Source organism: Dermacentor silvarum, chromosome 7 (assembly GCF_013339745.2).
Source record: "Dermacentor silvarum isolate Dsil-2018 chromosome 7, BIME_Dsil_1.4, whole genome shotgun sequence".
Classification (NCBI taxonomy): domain Eukaryota; kingdom Metazoa; phylum Arthropoda; class Arachnida; order Ixodida; family Ixodidae; genus Dermacentor; species Dermacentor silvarum.
In genome coordinates, this window is record NC_051160.1 from 23,682,860 (window position 1) to 23,701,755 (window position 18,896).

At 43.8% G+C, this 18,896-nt stretch overlaps 1 long non-coding RNA gene across 1 annotated transcript; it reads left to right on the top strand.

Moving 5' to 3' along the window:
• Nucleotides 1-2,594: 2,594 nt before the first annotated feature.
• Nucleotides 2,595-6,263, top strand: LOC119457739 (uncharacterized). The gene is made up of 3 exons (XR_007467742.1): nucleotides 2,595-2,924; nucleotides 5,387-5,441; nucleotides 6,180-6,263. It is a non-coding gene; the product is annotated as an uncharacterized LOC119457739 (long non-coding RNA).
• The last annotated feature ends 12,633 nt before the right edge of the window (nucleotides 6,264-18,896 follow it).

Genomic DNA, 18,896 nt, shown 5'->3' on the forward strand with positions numbered 1-18,896 from the left:
ATGACTGTTGTGTAATATCGCTTTATCAATGATCAATTACAGCTTAATGGGTAGTCAGTGACATCGTTCTCAATAGGTTATAGCAGCATCCACTGCGTTTTCGCCTTGCTGCTATATAAAAGTACGAAGGAACGGGCTGCGCTACATTTATCAGCCAGCACTTGACTCTCTTTTCGAGGCTGCGATGAGTGCTCAAACAATCTCGTTAAACTGCCGAAGATAATACAGAATGACAGTAATCCTTTGTCCTCATTCCTAATGACTGCAACCAGCACGCGTATAACCTACCGGTACTCCCTGCTAAAAGAATTGGCGGCCGACCGCTGCAAATGAAATACGGTGGTGACAGGTCTGCCGAGATATGGTTTGCTCATCCAAGCACCCTTGGGCAAAGGGTAAACGCTTGAGCGCCTTTGTGCAACATAATTCGAGCTTTCCGTAGATAACGCTCCTTGCGATAGCCATTATTTATCGGACATTCTCCGATGCTGCGCACTTGCTTAGAAATACAATGGCGTCTCCATGTGGTTGCTCCTGACGTAGCCCGAGTGATAAGAATTATATGAACTACGGCGACAAAACGTCTACTAGGACGCTTAATGGCTCAGATGCTTGCCTTCGTATACAATACACATCCTACTTTATTGAAACATAAAATGTGCAATTATATCAGCTTGCACATAATTGCTTCCGTTGCTAGCAAAACCTTCATCTCTGATTTTCGGAGCATGCATTATTGAAACTGGGGGGATGAGCATTATCAAGTTAGTTTAATTAGGGAACATTTTTTACAGCCGTTGTGTTTTCTGGTAAAACCGTTTGACAAAAAAAAATTGTTTTTTCCTCCGTCTTCGTAATGTGCAATTTCCATAGGTGCTCATCGTTGTAGAGAAGTTTACTGTTTGGAAACTTATTGGCACATTTAGAGCGCAGCTCTTAGGCACCCGTTCCTAAGGCGATCGTCGGCGTCGGCGTAACCGAGTGAACGAGCGCAGCGAAGGATAAAAGAGCGACTGCAGAGCGCAGCGGGGGATGAAAGACGGAGACAGTGAAGAGAGAGCGAGGAGGAAAGTGGAGGAGGAGGATATGGCGAAGGCGTGAGAAGAAAAGTGTAGTGTGCCGCGCAAGATGGGCTCTGCGGCGACGATGGCTACAAGATGGCGCCAGAGTATCGCGCGTCGTCTGTTCACCGGTGACGCATGCGTCGAGCGCGTCCACCGATACCATATATGGAACCGAAGCGCCGCATGAGCACAGGTCTGTCTGCGGCGGCTGCTGTGAATCGCGCCCAGGCGTCTCCCACGCGCTGCCTTTCGCGATCTCCCGATTAGCAAGGCAGTCGCGCCACACTTTGCTGCGTTTGCAAAAACAGGTACGTTTCACAAAGGGCTAGAAGAGGTACTCTGAACTAGTGACCAATCAGAAAGAGGCAATTTATGTCGTCAGACGTATGTGAAGACGTCTAAGAGGGCCTTTTCTCGCCCTTGGCCTTCCGTCCGAAGACCTAGACAGCTGCGGAACAATTCGATAAGAAACGATCCGGAACCATGGACACGTTCTAATCTGTATGTAAGTAAAGAGGGCTGTAGATTGTATGCACCATTCTTCAAAACGAAAGAAGCTTCGCTTACATGAGCAGACGTCAGGAATGTGTTCTGCCTAATGTTTTGAATGTGCACGAAAAAAGCCCTTGGTCAAAATGCGGGAAACTTAAGCTGATTCTATGTCCACATCATTTTAACCCTGTTTCAAATTTCCGTTGGAGAGCATGGTGGTATATGCTATGCTCTCACGATATGTTTTACATTAGTAACCACGGATACAAGAACCATGCTGCTGGAGATACTCAAGACCATCTTGCCTCATTGATGTGCTTCAATGCCGACGAAACACCCATGGAGTTTCGCCACGTTGATGCACCTAACACAACATTATGAGACTGAGTGGTCTCTCAAACCACGTGCTATGTGCCAAAATGTTCTGGTAGCCCGACCGGACATAGTACACTGTCGCTGTGCCCTGGTGATCTACATACTGCTACATAAGAGCATACAAAAATCCGTGCGTCTCTGGTCCTCAAACAAGAAAACTAGATGACCACCCGGGAGTACAACACCGTTGTATGGGTATACGTACTCTCGTGATCACAATTGCACGGACCACGAATCTTATGAAAAAGCCGACTTTCTTGGAAACTTTTCCACGCACAATAAAATTAATACCTGTCGTCTAAACGTCACCACACAAGTACCACAATGCACTTGTCAATTCTAATATGTGCGAATAAGGCACGAATACATTTATTTTTAGAGCAACCTGTGCTCCTTACACATTTCATACAGGCGTACAATCCACTCCACTAGAGGGCAGAGCCGTACGCTTTTGCTACAGACGGGACATTGCAAGATTGCACAAACATGAGTCTCTAGTTTCCTTTATATCACAGGAAAGCACTTCGCAATGATCATTTCACGATTCATAGCTGCATATATTTCGATTATGACAACTAAAAAAAAGATACCAAGCAGGTGTTCTCGAAATTCTATGCAACGGGCAAATAAAAGCAGTCGCAACGTCAGCGGCTACCGAATGCGGCGCACAAAGTGAATAACGCCGGCCAGCCGGAGATCGGACAATGCTTAAAAAGCCCGCACGCAGTCCTTGAAAACAAAACTGAAACGACAGGTATGTTCTGACAGACAGCTTGCACGAGAAAAACAAACTCCGTCGGTTGTTCGTGCTGCGCGAATTATAATGTCTCTACCATTGTTTCTGCGCGAGCATTGGCGGTGTGCGGGCCCCTCTTTCCCGCTTTGGAATCAGGACAGCTGGACAGGTGAGTCAATCACGGTACGCAATGTGAGTTACAAGATAATCGCATTTTCGTGAGCTACCTCTCGAAGGATTCCGAGCCAATATTGTGGGTAAGTGTCGTCGTTCTCTGTGCTGCAAACTAATTCAGTCTCGTGCTATATCGTGCGTGGATATATGCGGGTCAAAAAGGATCATTTCGCTTTGCGTCGGACGCTGATTGGAGAAATTTAGGTACCATAAGCAACGAGACATGAAGATTTGTGACCTTGCTCCACGTACTGGTCGTTTTGGATTGCCAGTTTGTGGATTGCCAGAAGTGTGTTTCTGAGAATAATGGAACAGGTGCCATCTTCCTTTCTAGAGTCAGTGGTGTGACCGTCTTGTCTGTCAACCACCCTCACCAACGAAGCCAGGGCACGCACGCTATGGCTAGACAAAGCTGACTGTACCAAAAATACAAGTCTTGCATGGGCAGAGAGAAGCAGTGTAACATATTGTTAGCGCCCGTCTTTTTTAGGGCTTGTTTGCTACAAGGGTGGGCGTGCTGCGATATTCGTACCCCGCTAAAATTACTGTGTCCATTGTTTCCCCCACATGCCCTCTGAACGTCTCCAGAATGGCTTTACCTAGCTTTGATGGAAAAACGCGAGGTCAGGTTAGCATTGTAGTAACACCAGAACGAACGTTCTAGTAACCTCCTAAAGTTCTTTTATCCCTAACATTGACTTCTGCCGAAAATGTAGCTGCTATGGGAGTCATGTGGTTTTACAACCAATAAGCCCAATCTTGCACCCTTCACAATTTCATTTCTCGTACAGCGGGCTCCTTTTAAGGTCCACCGCTAATGATTACTTGAGTATTCCAATCTGTTCCGGCGACCTCTGAGATGGCGATATGTGAGGTAATACTTTATTGCTAGCGCCAACAAAATGATGCAGAGAGGGAGCGTCACTTCGTTTTATAGGAATGTCGTTTAACAACGGCCAAGATAACGTATGTTGAAATATAGGACAGTTAGCTTTTACTATCATGGGTTCACTACAGTTTACGAGCCATGAGCAGCAGAACTTTCGTCAAGGGAGTTGGTGCCATATTTTCAAATAGCAGGGCCAATCCTGTCCTTCTGTTTCATTATTTGTTTGCTTACTGAAGCTGTCTTTTGGGAACATGATGCTTCGGAATCCTTGCAATACTGTTCTGTCACTTGAGCTTCAGCTATAATTTATCTCTGTTACTTCGTTAATTCAAGGTCATCACATAAACATACAGGGTGTTTCCGAGAACACCTTCAAATATTTTTTAAGGTTGCCTGTGGCAGATGGCACAATTCTAGTTCGTGAGCTGGTCTAATCGAAGAGGCGGACAATACTTGCACAAAAAATTGAAATGCATAATCATCTAATTAGCAAAAATTTAGTAATTATGTTTTTAACTAATCACATTGTGACCCATACTGCAATTTACAAATTCTAGCCATGGTGTTCGCAAGTCGGTTCCACTTGGAACGAATTCTCAGGATGGCACCAGTTTCACGATAATAACACCAAAACTTTGCGAAGAAATGCATTGGCGTTCCAGTTACTTTCTTAACAAAACGCCGTTTTATGCATTGAAGCACAAAAGTTACTACAACGCCAATGCGTTTCTTCGCAATGTTTTGAAGGTAATATCGCGAAACTCGTGTCATCATTTCTAAACGCTGCTTTTATGAGCATGGCAACAAAACAATTGCACGCCGACACGGCCATCTTGTCGAGAACAACTTTAACACGATGCCCTAATTGTAATCACCGGTCACTTAGGAAGCAGCAAAGTAATATAAGAAGAATGTAAGATTCGCCTTGTTGGCAAACCAAGGAGAGAACAGAGCGTTCTCTTCTCTTTTCTGTCCATTATGATGTACTTGCGCTGTTAATCAAACTTTAAAGCATGTTTTACCAACAAGCCCAATCTTACACCCTTCACAATTTAATTTCTCGTACAACGGGCCCTTTTCAGTGTCCACCGCTTCAGCCACATGCTATTCAGCGCTCTGTTCTCTCTTCTGGTCCCTCTGGTGTTCTTGCGTTCTTAATCAAACTTTAAAACTAAGTAATGCTTGATCTGGCCCCCGAAATGCGTGCACAGATGCTACCGCTTGCATAATCCATGTGGAGCATGAAACTTCGCACTATTTGCCCACTGCTGTTGCTGTAGTGACATGGGTTCAAATACCACTGGTTCTAGTTGTGGATTTTTCTGCGCCCTATATTGATGGTCACACTGGGGACAATGAGGTGGTCTGATGACGACAAAATAACGTACGTAAGTGAGGACCACCATCGTCGTCAGCGTAGCGGAATAGCCGGACGGCCGAAAGTACAAGGTAAATCCTGATTGAGTATTTAATGGCTGTCGTAGCAAAAAAAAAAAAAGGTTTAGAGATAAGTTTTGGCACGGAGGCAGTCGACTAATTGAACAATAGCTAGCAATATTCTAGGGTGTTTTGATAATTACCGTATTGATAGTTATTGGATGTTGCTCTCTTTATTGCATTCATCAGTCGAAGACGAACTAACGGTTTTTATTTCAGAAGAAAATGACGTGGGTTCTCTGCATGGGAACAGTCCTTCTTGCATGTATACAGGGTAAGAACGAACTCTTCATGCTCTATTACTTTCAGACTAGGTTTTTCTTGGTGACTGCAGTTCTCTTCGTTTCCAACATAACTTCTCGCCGCCACAGCCCCAGGCTTACTGAAAAATAAAAAGGTTTTTGCCGCTCACACGGCTGTGTTGCTGCGATAAGCGCGACTAAAATTACTCTCACTTGAATTTCGGGCCAGTGTACAACCTGTAATTAATGTTAGGCACTTTGACGCTTAAAAAACATAAGGAAGACACAAGAATTGAATCGTCCAGGGCTACTCATAAAGCTGCAAGATCATTTATAAGAGCAAATACAAGCTTACACGGAGCTTAAACCATTTGTTTACGACAGTTCCGCGGTTAAATATATTTTTATAGCGTAATAACCAAACAGTGCTACGTGACGAACTTATTCGTAATGCATCGAGACGTATAATCTATACCAGATGACAAGCCCTATTCTAGGTAAGCATGCGTGTGAGTGACAGGAACGATGAAACCATCTTTTGATCTCAAAAGACTGCCACAACAGACTCGGTACTCTGAAAAGTAGCGCAGAAAGTGCGTACTTATATTTGCATAGATTTATGACAGCTGTTCCTTAGACAGCTTGTATCTGCGCTCGGAGTTTCTCTTGGCGGCATTATTTGTGGCCGTGTCTTTCTATAAAATAATTCACGTGCAGCGAGCTAACATGATCGTGCATAAGTTTGTTACCTCCTAAAAAAATCTTCACAGGATCTGTATGCTTCGAAGACGACCCCACCTATATGCAATGCAGCGAGTGGCCAGACAGAGGGCCGTGTAACGGAACTCTATATCGGTATTACTACAACTTCAAAAGAGGACTATGTCGCCTCTTTGTCTACGGTGGATGTCAGGGCAATGACAACAACTTCAGAAGCCGCAACGAATGCATGCGTACCTGCGCAACCGGTGAGTTTCGAGCAAATACTCTTTCAGTATATTCAATGAAAAGTTATTTCTACAATAAGCATACATAGCTAGGAAGATAAGAAGAAACTTTTTTTCTCCTACGGACTCCCTCGAACTCTTATCTGGATAAAAGCTCGCATGCGATGTTATTCACGGTTGAGATGACAAATATAGCGATTCTCATTTCTGCAATGTCAGTACAACTCCGTGTAGTGGTCACAGCGTGTCTACTAGATTGGAAATTTCAAGTGCTTAGATATTTATAGGTTCTTTTTCTGATTGCGTTTATGAAAATTATCTCGCTATGCGAAGACTAGAGGTTCAGGTGCAAAGAAAAAAAATGCTCTTTGTAGCTCACCAAGTTGCCCATGTCAGTCCACGATTTTTAACAATTACTGCCAGTAAGCTGTAAATCATGAGATGCAGTATGCGATTGGACCGAATCATTTGTTTTATGATCATGCTGACACCAAGCCAAGCTTTCACTCACAAAGCCAGCAAAGGACAGCAATATTTGCGGATTGCGTATGTTCAGTTAAAAACATTGCTTCTTTTTGGCATATGAATAGCGTTGCCATAACCACTGTAGGTACCAATTGCCCTTATTCAAAGCAACAAGAGTGATGTTTTCTTGTTTCTTCTCTGAGTATTTAAACACTGAGAATTCTCTCAAAACTGCAGGTTTTCTAGGTTTTCCTCATAGAGCCACTTGTTTTACCTGAGGTTTCAATTTTCCAGGTTTTCCTATTGCTGAGAAAGGGTCAATCAGCCTTGATCAACAATGGTCGAGCAGAGGATGTCGCTGTAGTCAGCGTTTCGACAATGACAACTGTGTTCGACAACGTAGTCCTCAGAAAATCACGCCCCCTTGTCTAGACGTTGCCCACAGCGACAACCCTCCTTCGATCGCTGATGTACTCTTCAAGACTCAATCTTCCTGCGATAATCTGCCTTGCTTTGTAGAACTTCATGTTTACATGAGTGTGCATGCAGCAACTGGTTCCGGCTTAGAAAGCATTCACACAGTTGTGTCGACACAGCTGTCTGGCACGCTGCGTGGGCTGGACTGTGTGCGCTGATACTACACACGTTCGGCCATTGAAAAATGGCAACCATCGAGTGATCTGTACATGCTAATAATACAAGTCAAGCAATCGCTAGTTCAAATGACGGAATCAGTTTATTAAGTGTACAGCCGAGGACATCGTACTATTACACTTCCGAAGACCATTACAGGAATCTCACCCTTGCGAAAGGTTACTAAAGGCCTTCAGTAATGGTGTTGACATTTGTGAACGTGAATTCTTTTTGATAATTGTGCCCAATATTTGCAAGAAATAAAAACAAACGGAGGTGAGGGTGCACTTATATCTGTGCTTGCCCAATTGTACTTCAGTTAACTTCAGGCTGCAGAGTGCTGCTACACATGACCACTCTGGAAGCGCTAACCCGTATGACGGGAGGTTTGAGATGCCGCGTTCAGTCAGCGATGGTGTAGTAACTTTCATTCCTGGTTACGCGTGTATCCAATGTAGAATTTATACGTGTGGCGTTGGCTGGTGATACAAATGCTTTCATGAAAAACGCGACATTCCTGACTATATATTACGTGAAAGTTTAGGCGCTACATAGCTATGAGAATCTCTAGAAAATGCAGAAAGGATCTTTAAAACTACTTCGTTACTTCCAAGAGAGGTCATGACACCTTAGAAGAAAATTTTGTAGCTTTGTCACATTTATTTACAGTGCATCGTAGCTTTTGATTCTAGGCGTTAAAGAAAAATGCGAGCAATTTATTTACCCAAAATACCGTTTGCCTCTAAGCCAACGCGGAATTACCTCTGTGGTTTAATGGTCTTTTTGGGATTCTACAAGCTGCTTATATTTAAGTGCATTGATCGCTGAAAAATTAATGCTAGAGTATATGATGAAAGCAGTATGGCTCTTCGATAAGTGCAGTACAATTCGAAGGGTAAGGCGAAACGACTTTAATATATTTTACTAACTCTCTTAACTTGCTACAGGAAAACATGCATGAGTACCTTAACAAACTCAAGTATATCACGTTTCATTTGTCAGAGCCAAGACATGTTTTCACTTGCCCTTATTGTCTGCTTAACAGAAGCCAATCACACGTCAAAATGACTTACCCTCATGCAGTACGGCTCCGTGAATTTTTCATGGCCGAATTATTAGCGACTGATGCGTCATTATGGCTTGTTCCTGATAGAGCAACTAAACATCAGACACCGATGACATAACGAGCGATGACACCAGCGCTTTCTGCAGTTGAATATTTATGAGAAAATTACATAACAAAAGATGAACGCTCACATCTGATATATGCTTAACCACTTGCGTTGGAGTGCATACGCGCTTCTGCAACCTTGTTATCGGTTTTGGATGTATTGCTCCTGTTCTCCGTCTAGGCGGTTAACCCCTTTTGCGCATAAATGTCACGTTCATGTTTCCATTCAGTCTTTTGAAGGCACGTGCATGCGCGTTTCCTTCCTTCTTTTTTTCCTACCGTGCCAGGTTTCAATGTCGCTCAGTTGTCTGTTCTTGTGCATTAGGGATCAACAGCAGAGCTGACTTTTCGTTTTGTTTTTTTTCCAGTGATCACCGCAAGAGTCTGCAGACTTAAACCCGTCTCTGGACCGTGTCAGTCCCGAGTAATTCGCTACTACTTTCAACAAAAGACGCAATCATGCCGTCCGTTTGTGTTCTCTGGTTGCGGCGGGAACCGCAACAACTTCGTATCCAGCGACGAATGCCGCATGCAGTGCTTCGGCAAGGAGGAGCACGAAAGGGGAAGATAGTCGAGAGTGGAAAACTTTAACGCGTGAACACCGAGCACCATTGTTATCACGTCGGGAAAGGACTCCTGGTGGAGGCACACGGATATAAATGCGAAAAGTACGCCGATACAACTACACCGAATACGCGAAAATGAAAAAAAAAAGAATGATTTTACTCCACAATAAGGTACGCTGATGTGGTGGGTTCCTTTCTTGTTGATTCTGTTAGCGTGTTCTATACCCGACGTTCGCGTTTTTTTTTTCTCTATTATGCTGAATTTTCAAAAACAAATTGCGTGCGGCAGATAGCTCAATTACCATCCCTCAACTGGATCACTCGAGAAGGCGGATACTACTTGTACAATAACTCGCAATACATAATTTACCAATTATCAATACAAGTAAATTAGGCTTTCAACCAATTACATTACGCCATATACTGCAACTTATGAATGTAGCCGGTGAGTTTGCAAGGTATATACACTTCGAATTAATTTTGAGGGTAGAACTGGTTTTGACATATGTACCATAAAGCTTGAAAGCGTGGCTTAAACGGATTTGTAACGCACGTGGGACCCGGATGCTTTTTTTTTTATAGTTTACGTGCTTCACTGCTTTACTGTATTTCTACAAGTGTTCTCGTTGCGTTAACTGAAGAAGACATCGATAACGCTGCTGTGACATGAAAATAGTCCTAAATAAAGCGACAAGTTTTTCCCAGAACTTCAATAGCACCGACCGAGGGAAGCCTCCGGCATGCTTTCAAAGACAGCCAATTGCCACTTGTCGACCTACTCGAAACATAATGCATTTAGCGATTACCTAAGTTTCGCTGTCCGATTGATCCTCGGCCTCATGGCGAGGCATGAGATTCTCTTGTGCGCAAACGTGTCTATGTAATTGTAATGTAAATTATGTTCGCCCTACACGTTACTGGCATGAATAGCATGGAATTTAAAAAAGTCATCATGGCGCATGTTTGTTCGAAATATTCTGAGCTGCTGTCCTTATTTTCCACATATTCGGGGTAGCTTATTATTTTTTTTGCTTTAACTAGCATCGCAGCAGCACCATGATAAGTATACTCTTGTGTTACGTCACAAGCCTACGCATTAACCACATGGTAAAATCTATCGCAAAATGACTTATATTTAAACAAATGTGGCAAAGTACTGCCACTCAATTAAAACAATTAAGCGATACAGGAGTATATATTTCAAAGCAAACGCCGTAGGCTGCGCAAGCAGCTAAATTACTAAAGTACAATTGAACAAAGCAGCCTTTACTAATGACGCTGAGCTCTATCATGACTTGAGAAATAATAATAATCTAAGGAGACGGTGTTGGCCGTCGATAACCACAAAATAAGAGTTTTTTTTTTCTGTCGCTAGAAATGATAACTGAGACCATTCCTAATCAAGTTTTAATCAAGTAACACCACCCCGACATGAGGCATACGCCTACGTAACAGTGGCTTCAGTCTACCCACTATGGAAAGCGTTTCGCCGAAAGAGCGGCGACCTTACAATGCTACAAGAAGTGTTTACCACAAAGTTGTCAGGGTATAATTAGCAAACCAAGAAAAAAACATAGCTGAGCAGGAGTAAGTAGCGCACCCAACAAGAACAGTCGCACATGTATTCTGCTGTCGCTGAGATCTGAACCAGCACATCTCGCGACAGCATTGGGGGAACAAAGGATTTTCTATGAAATCAGTGCCTGTACTCTTTTCTAAGCATGTGTGTACGTTCAGGTCAGCACCCCACTGTTAAGACAGACCATGCGCAGTTAACTCCAATAACAATACGCAGGTGCGCTAGCGGGGAAGGCAAATGACGCAGTAGTCCGCAAAAGTAGCCTGCATCTTCATGCAAGAATTATAAAAGCGTGCTTAGCCCATCTTGCCCTTTATCATCTGCACTGAAGTGTGATGCTTGAGTAATGCCGAGTAAGCAAGCCATTGGCGCAAAACTAGACGTAAACTCCAGTTCTCTTTTCACAGTTTATTTTTCTCACCAAATAGCAAAATTTGCGACGCATTATTATTTAATTGGCTTTTGCATGCTAATTCAAACAATGGTTCAAGTTCAGATATCTCGAGAAATAATAGCAATACGTCTGGCCGGAATGGACCTTTTGTCGCGGGGTTTTGGCAGAGTAAAGAACCTTAGTGTTTCATATTCAGCTTACAAGACGCAATTTTGAAATTGCTATAATTCAGGCTATGCTATAATGTCATATCATATATAAGGAGATTTATAAAATTCCGCTACGATGACGACAATAATCATGCAATTTTGTCACGCTGACGATGACCGTCGTCATCATCGATGACACATAACGACGATTTTCGTCATCGTCATGCCCCCTTCGTTCATTGCCACAGCGCGAATAAAAGTAAAATTTCTTCACAATCACTTCCACTGCGATTTGAAGCCAACTATGTGAAGCAATGTGAATTCACATTCGGGAGTCGAGCGCGCTAACCACTCAGCTATCCAAAAACTTTTCTTTCTATTTACTGCATGGAATTATGAGTAGTTGTATGCAAAAATTTGTTACGTTACATTTATACACACATAAAACACAAATGCACGCATGCTAGGCAGTCCAATGAAAGGTCAAAAATTGGGCAAACAAACAGAAGTGTCCAGATACGACACCCACTCAGGAACAGAATCAAAGGTTGCAACCACACTACGCACTTGAGCAGCCACTTCTCGAAAGACAGACTTTGTCGAGCGAGGTGGCTCGGCATGTCTGTCGATCAATCGGCTTCTCCATGATTAATAGAGCCCTATTAACATAAACAAATCATATGGTGTATTACTGATTGTCTTTTTGAAAGGAAGGAACCGAATACCGTAAGATGTGAGAGGAAATTCTTTTTATGTTCTTTGTAAAATGTCCCAAAAATAAAATGCGTCGCGACAAAGAATAAAGCAATGTTGTATTGTCTGGGGTTGCAAAGTCTAGAATTTGTTTTCCATGGTGCATATAATCCTTTTTCATAAAGCCATGTTTTACCTGGCAGGTTAGAAGTGTGCAGCTTAAAGAAAAGCGTTTCCGCTGCTGGCGTTATACACATTCGACAGACACGGCAAACAACATCTTGACCAAAAAGAGACAGATAGGGCCTTCGATACATAGGTGCAGGGAAAAGGTTATTTACAAGTGCTATATTTGGCGACGTTCGATCAACGCTAAATAAATATCCTAGCGTGAATCTGGCTTTTAAAAATGAAATAGTGTCGACGAGTTCTTTTAGGAAGCCCCGTAGCGGCAGTTCTTGAGCAGAGTTTGTCGTGACAAAAAGAAAATGGAGATGTGAAGCAAGACGTGTTCGATAAACCCCAAGAAAGAATGGATGAAGGATGTTTTCAAGGTAAAATAATCGCATGACCAATTGTCGCACAAACAAATGCACAGGACTGAGGCCTCCCTTCTTAAGTGGAAGAAAAAGAATGTCCCTTCTCATGGCTTCCCATGATGAACGCCAAATAAAACATGCAAATATTCTATGAAATTCCTGGACATGGATGCCAGAGCAGTGCAAGACCTGCAGAACATAAAGAAGCTTAGAAGCAAGAAATAGATTGCACGCCTTAGCTCTTGCGAAAATGGGGAGGTCACGTCCCTGCCAGGTTGTCACCTTTCAACGGATAGTGGTTATCGCGGAGGTCCAGTGAGGTTCACTATTACGGATGTTATCGAGACGCACACAACAGTGCTGTACAATTAGTGCAAGGCTTTGCGCTCCTCAGAAAATTTCAGAGTAGTATCGTCTGTGCATGAATTTTGGAGGCCAGAACGAGCAATACTGTAGTAGACGAGGATCACATTATGTACGTTGCACAGACAACCTTCTTGACAAAATTGGGGTGTGTTGGTGTGCAGTCGTCAGTCACATCATGCTCGTAAAAAATGGCGTCCAGGCTAGAAGAGACCTCGTACATTAAAATAATGATGATGATAAACATTAAACATGGCACATACCCAAAAGGGAGACTGCGCCACTAATCACACGGTTGGCGGGAAACAACGCCGAAATTGTGCGTGGCGCCACTGCCAACAAGCAACGTCAGAACAACAATGCGACACACTTACTCTGCATATGCATTTATTCTCGCGCAATCTTAGTGGCCAGTTGATGCGAAATATCTGCACTGTAGAAGAAAACGATTTTTTTTTCTTTCCCACAAATGTAGTAGACGGAACGGCATCATTATGCTGTGACATTCTCTGTACAAAAAACTATGGCTTCTAGGGCGACAGGAATCAGGGATCCGTCAAGTAGCTGACGCAACTGTTTTCTTGATTTCCGTTTTATATGTATATGTTTATGGCAATAATCCCCAACCTGGGAGTTCAAAACTGCTCACCGAGGTTTAAAGACAAGTACTCTTTAATGCGGGAAATACTGACAGGGTGCAGACGTATTGCACACGCCGTTCAGAAGACAACGACTTCATTGAGATGGGAGTAGGCTTAAGCTCAGAGATATAAAATCACAGCTGGAAGCTTCAGAAAAGCCCACCTAAACATTCATTTAACGTAGCACACTCATTTTCAAACTTGGTGTAAGGACACTTCACATTTCAAGTTTATTTCAATTACTACGCTGCCGACCCATCGGGTAGGTCCGTGTGAACATTGTCATTCTAAATAGTGCAATCTCGAAGTATGACCGTTTCACCACACTTATAGCAACTTCGTACTATAAAGGTCACCTCACCAGTTGGAACAATTAGCCAAAAACTCAAATGTCTCTGCAGCGTTATGTGATTCAAGTATTGTTTGTGTTAAATTTAACAGCATCTATGTGAAAAATAACATAAGACATGGACCATATATAGCTCTGTAATATCTTTAGTGTGAGCGAAGGCTGGTACCACAGTGAACGAGTTCAGAGCCGAAGGAACCGCTGAAGTCTGATGTTTTCTTTTTGTGCCTTTTTTTTTTTTTTGGCATTCCAGAAATGTAGTTTGTAGCGTTGCTCGAAAGTTCACAGGACCGTTTAGGCACACCATTCGCTGATTTCCGGGGAACATTTGATTTCACTTTCGTGAAGCCACCCGAGTTTCAGATCTTCACATTATGCAGAGTCAATATCCGTGATTTCGTGCACTATTTCATTACAAGAGGTTATTACACAGGGCAGCCTTGAAGGCGTTGATGGCACTGTCTGAAGTGATAGATGGCGGTTGAAGCCTACAGTAACTGCGGAGAGTAAACAAATGCGCCTCCCAAGCACTGCGGACCTTGGTTTAAGAGAAGCTTTCATTACACTTTGCGAAGAAGAATGTTCTCATCAGCCACCATTTGCAAGCATAGACCAAAATGACAACGTATGACATAGTTTCACCAAGAAATGCTACACTATACGTAAATGTGGGCCGCTCAATCGCAGATCCTGCGCATCATGATTTCCGTCAGTTCCATCAGTTCCAAATGCGCATCCTGCGCATTTGGAACTGATGACCATGGTAGCGTAGCGATTATGGTATGGCGCCAACGATATGACGACGACGATATCACAATGAAATCTTGAGGACAACAGTATAACAACGCTGTAAATGCTGACAATGGCGTACGACAAATAGGGTTTGAAGACGACGGCATGATGACAGTCGGATGACGAAACTGGAATAACGACGATTGTATGACGATGATTCCCATGACGACAACAGCGCAACGTAACTGGAATCACTAAGGCCGAATGACGCGTAAGGAACGTCCGCGATGGCATGACGACAGTGGGATGATGAAGCTTGACGATGGCGACGAAGTCACGACGATATGACATCGCAGTGGCTGCCACAGAGTGACGGCGGCGGAAGGGTGACGGCAACGTGAGACTGAACAAATTTTCTCAATGGCACGAATGACGACGATGACGTGTTGGTCTTTGAACTCACGTCCGAAGTTAGGTATGTCACGTGCCAGCCCGGGCTGCCTTTATTCCCATTACATGCGGTGCTTGTTTGCATTATGTTCGGTACTAGCTAATCATACAAGACCACAGCCAACAGCCAACACCTGATAAGTTAGGGGAAGAGGCAAAGAATTTCAATGCTACAAGTGGATGTTTGATACTTTGTGTTGCTGGCCACTCGTAATCTTACTGGTTAGTGAATGGTCTCGTGGGAACGCCCAGCATCAGAGCCTCAGTTCAGCTGCGTTTTCCAATAAACAGCTTGGCTTGGTCGACATTGTGTTGCTTGCACTGCGATCTGCAGCGCCAAGATTCGACAGCACAAGCAACACTAGTTCAAAGGTCGCGAACGACAATGACGAGGAACTATTTAACTGAAAAATCACAATATGTGCCCTAAAGACCACCGTTATTTGCGTTGCAGCTTCAATCATAATGTGGAAGAGGGCGTATTGAGGGTGGATAATGCGCTGTCGCTTATTGCAGACATGGTCATTAGCGAGAAAGAAAATGTATCAAAACACCAGCAATAACATAGTCAAGGGGCCTTTTGAGCGAATCATGCGAGTAACGCTTTGTAGCAATGGGATCACGTTTTGACCGCTTGCATGCAAATAGGTCAGCCAAGTTATGTCCCAGATTTTGTTATCCCTACCCCTTAATCCATTTCCCTTGCTGTTTCATATTGTACCAACGTCACATGACGATTGACAGCCATCGCTTCATTTCACCACTGTTTGCCCTTGCCATTTCCTCTACGTTCTATCACCACTCCTTTTGTAAGTTGAATAATATCCTTTTACTTGAGTAATTTACTGCTCCTCAACACTTGAATAATCACCGCGTAGGAAATCCTTCCAAGTGAGCTGAGGGCTCATTCCAATGCATATCCTAATTAATCAGCTCACTGGTGATTCTTCTATGATTTATGATATTATCGCAGCTGTTCAAGCATTTGTCATACCGCAGGCCCAACAGTACTATGCACTTAGCTGTCCCTGAAAAACCTCACCAAAACAATATTGCAGAACGCCTCTCATAAAAAAACCTTACAATGGTCATGAAAAGAGATTTAACTTGGGGGCCAACTCTGATTCCCCATTCAGGTACGCATAAAACGATGAAAGGCTTTCGTGAGACAACCGCTTGACCAATTTGAGTAAAGTCAACTGCATTTAATTGAGCGATAGAGCTACATTCTAGCAACGCTGGCAAGTCTAGTTTTGATTTAGGACCTCAGTTGTTTTATAAAAAATGCCGCAAATAAGTGAGTTCAAAAAAATGAAACTCGTAGTGTACAAATCCATAACTCTGCACCGAAAATCAATATCACAGTTCTCTCAGTGATGATGATGATGATGATTTATTGGCCTCTCCTTTGAAACGGGGCGGTGACAAATAGTCATAGCCTGCGTGATTTAATCACGTATGCTATACATGCTTTTATCTAGCATTTTTGTATACATTTCATTATTCTTTTTTTTTCAGCTGCACCCGATAAAGAGCCATAAGCGGACAAATGGTTTGTAACTTTAGCTTGAGTGAGACTTTAACCCCGCTTAGTAGGCTTATAGAATAGTCGTACTCCTAAATTAGTGGCACATTTCTAAGAGGTGTAAAGTACATCAATTTTGTCCCCTTAAGCATCTTTCACAGCTACCACCCCCTCACTTAGCTTGTTTGCCACTGCGTAAGCCACATGTTCTAATCTCCGGTGTTGTAGCCAGTCACCGTGACCCACTATCAAATGACTTTAGCCCTGCAAAGCGCTAATATCTGCCTTGAGGAGCGTCTGGAAACTATACGTGTTCTCAGTTTCCACAATTGCCAGGAACGCAGGCACGCTTCCACTTGCCTTGAATCGGCTGTCTCGTTTCCTCATAAATGAGACCTATTTTGAAAGCGTACATGTATACACGAATGGTTATACCAGTTCCAACAGCTCTACCCGAGCTGTGATTGTCCATCGGGCTCTGTCTCTATACAGCTCAAGCCTACACATGTTATAATACTGGCAGCAGCAGAACTTGTGGCTCTCCAAGGTACAGTGAGTTATGCACTTGTTATGCTTGTTATGACACATTGCAACAAGTTATACTTTGCCCGTCCACGGCCGCCTTACAAACAGTAAAGTTTGCCTCGCGTCATGTCACTTATGAGCAGATAGGACATAAAATTATACATGCTGAACACCAAGTATTCATGACTGGCCGTGGTATCATATATTTTTTGGCTGCGCAGCCACTGCGAAATTACCAGCAGCAACGAATGGGCAGGTGAAGCTACATCCTCGGCTCAACAGCAAGGTCAATGCGTACCAACAAGCGATGTAGCGCGATGCAGCGCGGCAACTTTACTCACTTGCTCGTCGCATCACACTTCGACAATGGAATCCGCCGGATTTCACCAACTCGCGATTGTATTCACTGTGCCTTGACTTGAGACTTCGCCTGCCAGCAGAGCTTTTCCGTCGTAAAACAATTTTACGGGGCTTCCTGTCTCTTGGCGTCACATTCACAAACGCTCATTCATTCCTCCTCGCAATGGCCAACCGCACCGCATGCCAGTTTTGCGGACCTGATGGAACTATAGTGTACATTCTGTGTCCGTGTGCAACCTAGGACTCTCAACGGTGTCGTCGGTATGCTCTGCGTTCTAGTCCTTGGCCGCTTAGAGAACAGACAGTTCTTGGGAGCAAAGATCCTGGGACCTTGGCGGCAAACTTCTACGAAAATGGAATAATTGAGCTTTTCTCGAATTGCATGCAGCTAATAATTCTATTGTGTATGCCGTGAGCCCCGGCTAACGTTAGTCGAGCTGTTCAACGAAAAACAATATTAAGGAAACGGTGCAATGTACAGCGGTGAGCACTGTTAGGGTGAACACGCGAGCGCGTGGCCGACGGCACTGTCAGCGCCCCGTTACGGTCATCACTGGAAACATTGCGCATGCGCATCACGCTTCCGCGAAATAATTGTTCCACCGCGCGCATGACGTCATGAATGTACTTGTTCGTCGTCTGCTAGCCGCATTTTTGTTTTCTAAGCCCATGCATCCTGCATTTTAAGATTTCTTTAAACATCTGTGCTTGAACAGAACAAGACAAAAAAACTTGTATATCTATGGGGGCGTGTCTATTCGTTCCCTTCAAAGTTGTTGTGCATGCAACGCCGTATATAAAACAACCAAACATCTTTCGCAGCCATTCATTCTGTCGTTAGATCGTATTATGGCTAGGGTTCCCGATGATGAACGGCGCTCAATTGTCGATCTTTCCCTGAAAGGTTATTCCCAGCGGTATATTGGCGCTTTAGTTAATAGGCCCCTGAAGACTGTGAACAGGATAATTCAAGCCTACAAGTATGAAGGTCGCATTCAGGATGCACCCCGCGCGCCCCGCCCTAAAGCTACCACAGACGATGAAGACGCCCTCATAGTTGCAGCTGCTGTTCGTAACCCTTTCTTGCCAGCCCCAGCAATACGCGAGAACTTCGATTTGGACGTTTCGGACACCACTGTTCGACGTCGCCTGCGTACTGCGGGCCTTCGCAGTCGCGTCGCAGCGCAGAAGCCACTACTAACGGCGGCAAACAAGGACGCACGACGGCAGTTCGCTGATCTGCACGAAGCATGGACATCAGAAGAGTGGGGTCGCGTCATCTTTTCGGATGAGTCGACGTTTTCGACGCGACAAGACCAAAGATTGCGTGTTTGGAGACTACCAGGCACACGGTGAGGCAAACTTCCTGCTTTGAAAAGCAATTGTTTTAGTTAACGTCACAATGC